The following is a 4,119-nucleotide window of genomic DNA, read 5'->3' on the forward strand; positions in this document are numbered from 1 at the left end:
AACGCATATCGTTCTCTCTTTACAGCATCCCCTACTTTATATTTGCAATGTTATCTGAGACATCAGAATTATTGTTAAGTTATTTGAAAACGATTTTTTTCTAAATAAAGCTCAAAGAAAGATTTATTAACACCCTGGTTTGGGAGCTGCATCCATTTCCGTATCATTCATGTTGTAAAGATAAAATATTCTCGAAATAAACTTGGAATGACCAATTTCTCTTGCTATGGCTGATAGGGTCACCCCTTTCGCCTTAATCTGGACAACCTGCTGCTGGAGGGTTTCAGTCACTTTGGAGCGGCACACCATTTTTGCATAGTCAGTGCAAACTGGAAAGTTAGGCTGCAGTTAAATAGGGTTTGCCAGATAATTAAGGAAATTAGCACCAGATGACAGATTAACACCAATAACTTGCAGGTATCTGAAAGTGTTCTCTAATTTTGATCCGTGTGCTTTTTCATTTATCTCATTTACATTTTTTATTATGTGCTTTACAATAAATTCAATTCATCAAATAAGCTTAATATACTGCTAGTTTACTCATGTTAGGATATAATCACATAGGACTACACAATGACCTCAACATTTAGGAAATAGTGTGTTCTTTAATTTTGATCTCCAGTGTACATTGGTTTGATTGTTTGTTTGTTTTTTTGCGTTAAGGCCGCTTTCACACTTGCGTTGTTTTGCATCCGTCATAATCAGTTGTGTGACTGATTGCAACGGATGGTAGTGGCACAGCTGATGTAACTGATGCTGCAAAAAAACAATTTATTTTTTTTTACTTTTTTACCGGGGGCTGCCTTTTGTGAATGATCAGCTAATCGGCCGGCGTCGTTCACAAAAGGCGGCCACCGGCCGATCAGCTGATTGTTCACAAAAGGCGGCCCCCGGCCGATCAGCTGATCACGCGGAAAAGGCACCCCCCCGGCCGATCAGCTGATCACGCGGAAAAGGCACCCCCCGGCCGATCAGCTGATCACGCAGAAAAGGCACCCCCCCCCGGCCGATCAGCTGATGGCCCAGAAAAGCCGGCCGCCAGGCGATCAGTTGATCGCTCCTGCTGAAGGAACTGAATTTACAGTCCATCATGTTTTTTTACTGTGCGCATGCTCACAGTAAAAAAACGATCTACTGCACACAAAAAACAATACAGAGTGTTCCTACCGCCTGACGATCAGTCAGTAAACGACTGATCCGTCACGCGGTGGATGCAACGCAGGGCCATCAGTCACAATCCATCACTAATAGTAGTCTATGGGGAAAAAATGGATTCCTGCAAAATATTTTTCAGGATACTGTAAATTCCTCAAGGCGACGGATTGTGACTGATGGAAAACAACGCAAGTGTGAAAGCAGCCTAACACAAGTGGCAGTTTTGAAAAAAGTCCATACATTTTGCCACAATGTAAAACAGAAAAAAATTCAAGTGTGACAAAACTGCTCAAAAAACAATTCTGCAGTTGGTTTTGTGAGTTTTATTTTTCAGCATTTACTGCTGAATGATCAGGTAATATAATGATATAAATATACAAATTTTGAAGTGGTATAACAAAATCTGTGCGGGGAAAAAAAATGTGCTTGTGTCACCAAGAAAAAAAAAAAAAACAACAGATTGGTGGAATTGCAATTTTTTTTCTTTTTTTTGCAATTTCACTATACTTGGATTTTTTTTTTACCCAGTAAGTACACTATGTGGTAGCAGAATGAATGGGGTCATTCAAAAGTACAAAAATGCTCTCATATGACTATTGGAACAGAAAAAGAAGGGAATTTTGTTTACTTACCGTAAATTCCTTTTCTTCTAGCTCCAATTGGGAGACCCAGACAATTGGGTGTATAGCTACTGCCTCCGGAGGCCGCACAAAGTACTACACTTAAAAGTGTAAGGCCCCTCCCCTTCTGGCTATACACCCTCCCGTAGGAGTACGGATTCCTCAGTTTTAGTACCAAAGCAAGAAGGAGGAAAGCCAATAACAGTTTCAAAAAACAAATTCAATCCGATAACAAGATCGGAGAACTTAAGAAACAACATGAACAACATGTGCACCCGAAAAACGAAACCCTAAGAACAATAGGGCGGGTGCTGGGTCTCCCAATTGGAGCTAGAAGAAAAGGAATTTACGGTAAGTAAACAAAATTCCCTTCTTTTTCGCTCCTAATTGGGAGACCCAGACAATTGGGACGTCCAAAAGCAGTCCCTGGGTGGGTAAAAAAATACCTCGTGATCGGGCTGTCAGGCAGCCCTTTCCTACAGGTGGGCCACCGCCGCCTGAAGGACCTGTCTACCTAGGCTGGCATCTGCCGAAGCGTAGGTATGCACTTGATAGTGTTTGGTAAACGTGTGCAGACTCGACCAGGTAGCCGCCTGGCACACTTGCTGAGCCGTAGCCTGATGCCGCAATGCCCAGGACGCACCCACGGCTCTGGTAGAATGGGCCTTCAGTCCAGATGGAATCGGAAGCCCAGCAGAACGGTATGTGTGAAGAATTGGTTCCTTGATCCACCGCGCCAGGGTGGATTTGGAAGCTTGCGATCCCTTATGCTGACCAGCGACTAGGACAAAGAGCGCATCAGAACGGCGCATAGGCGCCGTGCGAGAAATGTAAATCCTGAGTGCTCTCACCAGGTCCAACAGATGTAAACCTTTTTCAAATTGGTGAACTGGATGCGGACACAAAGATGGCAAAGTGATATCCTGATTGAGATGAAAGGAAGAAACCACCTTGGGAGAAAACTCTGGAATTGGACGCAGTACTACCTTGTCTTGGTGAAACACCAGGAAGGGAGATTTGCAAGATAACGCCGCTAGCTCGGACACTCTACGAAGAGACGTGACCGCCACAAGAAAAACCACTTTTTGTGAAAGCCGAGAAAGGGAAACCTCTTTCAAAGGCTCGAAAGGCGGCGTCTGGAGAGCAATGAGAACCTTGTTTAGATCCCAGGGTTCCAATGGCCGTCTGTAAGGAGGAACGATATGACAAACTCCTTGGAGAAACGTGCGTACTTTAGAAAGCCGTGCCAAGCGCTTCTGAAAGAATACGGATAGCGCGGAGACTTGACCCTTAAGAGAGCTAAGCGACAAACCTTTTTCCAACCCAGACTGCAGGAAGGAAAGAAAAATTGGCAATGCAAATGGCCAGGGAGAAACACTCTGAGCCGAGCACCAAGCTAAGAATATCTTCCACGTCCTGTGATAGATCTTAGCTGAGGATGGTTTTCTAGCCTGTCTCATTGTGGCAACTACTTCATGAGATAAACCTGAGGCCGCTAGGATCCAGGACTCAATGGCCACACAGTCAGGTTCAGGGCCGCAGAATTCAGATGGAAAAACGGCCCTTGAGACAGCAAATCTGGACGGTCTGGTAGTGCCCATGGTTGGCCTACCGTGAGATGCCACAGATCCGGGTACCACGCCCTTCTTGGCCAGTCTGGAGCGACGAGAATGGCTCGATGGCAGTCGGACCTGATTTTCCGGAGAACTCTGGGCAACAATGCTAGAGGTGGGAACACATAGGGTAGTCGGAATTGCGACCAATCCTGAACCAAGGCGTCTGCCGCCAGCGCTCGGTGATCGTGAGACCGTGCCATGAAAACTGGGACCTTGTTGTTGTGCCGTGACGCCATCAGATCGACGTCCGGCGTCCCCCAGCGGCAACAGATCTGCTGAAACACGTCCGGGTGAAGGGACCATTCCCCTGCGTCCATGCCCTGGCGACTGAGAAAGTCTGCTTCCCAGTTTTCCACGCCTGGGATGTGAACTGCGGATATGGTGGACGCTTTGCTTTCCACCCACGTCAAAATCCGCCGGACTTCTTGAAAGGCTTGGCGACTGCGTGTTCCCCCTTGGTGGTTGATGTACGCCACCGCCGTGGAATTGTCCGACTGAATCCGAATCTGCTTGCCTAGTTCCAGCCATTGTTGGAAGGCTCGCAGAGCAAGATAGACTGCTCTGATTTCCAGAACATTGATCTGCAGGATGGACTCTTCCTGAGTCCACGTCCCCTGAGCCCTGTGGTGGAGAAACACCGCTCCCCACCCTGATAGGCTCGCATCCGTCGTGACCACTGCCCAGGATGGGGGTAGGAACGACTTTCCCTGTGACAATGAGGTGGGGAG

The sequence above is a fragment of the Anomaloglossus baeobatrachus genome, chromosome 1 (assembly GCF_048569485.1).
Source record: "Anomaloglossus baeobatrachus isolate aAnoBae1 chromosome 1, aAnoBae1.hap1, whole genome shotgun sequence".
NCBI classification, from domain to species: domain Eukaryota; kingdom Metazoa; phylum Chordata; class Amphibia; order Anura; family Aromobatidae; genus Anomaloglossus; species Anomaloglossus baeobatrachus.